The sequence below is a fragment of the Oncorhynchus gorbuscha genome, linkage group LG23 (genome assembly GCF_021184085.1).
Source record: "Oncorhynchus gorbuscha isolate QuinsamMale2020 ecotype Even-year linkage group LG23, OgorEven_v1.0, whole genome shotgun sequence".
In the NCBI taxonomy this organism is placed as follows: domain Eukaryota; kingdom Metazoa; phylum Chordata; class Actinopteri; order Salmoniformes; family Salmonidae; genus Oncorhynchus; species Oncorhynchus gorbuscha.
This window is the reverse complement of record NC_060195.1, coordinates 65,441,873-65,442,637: the sequence shown is the minus strand read 5'-3', so window position 1 is coordinate 65,442,637 and position 765 is coordinate 65,441,873. Positions and strand designations below refer to the sequence as shown.

Genomic DNA, 765 nt, shown 5'->3' with positions numbered 1-765 from the left:
GGTTTCAGAGGATCACTAACCTCTGGCTGAGTCACACGCTGTAATCCAACCTAGCCAATCTCTCTCTCTCTCTCTCTCTCTCTCTCTCTCTCTCTCTCTCTCTCTCTCTCTCTCTCTCTCTCTCTCTCTCTCTCTCTCTCTCTCTCTCTCTCACTCTCTCTCTCTCTCCCTCCTCTCTTTCTCTTTCTCACTTATCCTCCTTACTCTTCTCTCTCTTTCACTGTCTTTCTTTACCTGTTTCTAGCTCTTTCTCTCTCCCTCCTCTCACCTCTCTCCGGCGGTGATTGGATTGTAGTCGTCTCCTGTCTGGTCACAGCTCTGGTTTGTGGTCGAGTGGTTGGACCACGGTCGGTCTCTCCAAACCCCAGCGGCGGCTTCAACTGTTCCCCTCGAGGAAAAAAGAGCCAGGGCTCAAGCCCATTGGGCGAGGACGGTCACGTGATCCTCAGAGTGAGCGACTCTCTTTTTGTGGCGTTGTTTTGTTTTCGTTTAATCTGGTATTGTGGCTTTACTCAGCCACCCCACCTGCCCTCTGCCTGACCAACTGTTAGCACTGGGGAAGTGGCTGTGGCTACAGTTTAGAGAGAGACAGAGGGAGAGGGAGAGGGAGAGGGAGAGAGAGAGAGAGAGAGAGAGAGAGAGAGAGAGAGAGAGAGAGAGAGAGTGTATGTGCCAGTGTTTGTCTGTGGTTTTTGCAAAAGAGAGAGAGAGAGAGAGAGAGCGAGAAAGGGTGAGCATGTGTGTGTTTAGAAAGAGAGAAAGGTG

The 765-nt window shown here is 51.1% G+C and overlaps 1 protein-coding gene across 3 annotated transcripts in view; it reads right to left on the bottom strand.

Annotated features, from left to right (window-relative positions):
* The window catches only part of LOC124011043 (runt-related transcription factor 1-like), a 72,954-nt gene extending 72,402 nt beyond the window's left edge, over positions 1-552 (bottom strand). Inside the window, exon 1 of one of the 3 annotated variants that reach the window (XM_046323994.1) lies at positions 235-552. The gene's annotated coding sequence lies outside the window, so the exon portion shown is untranslated. Of the gene's footprint in view, positions 73-234 lie in introns of those variants that run through there. The other 2 variants (XM_046323993.1, XM_046323995.1) reach the window with 2 other exon arrangements.
* Positions 553-765: the final 213 nt, after the last annotated feature.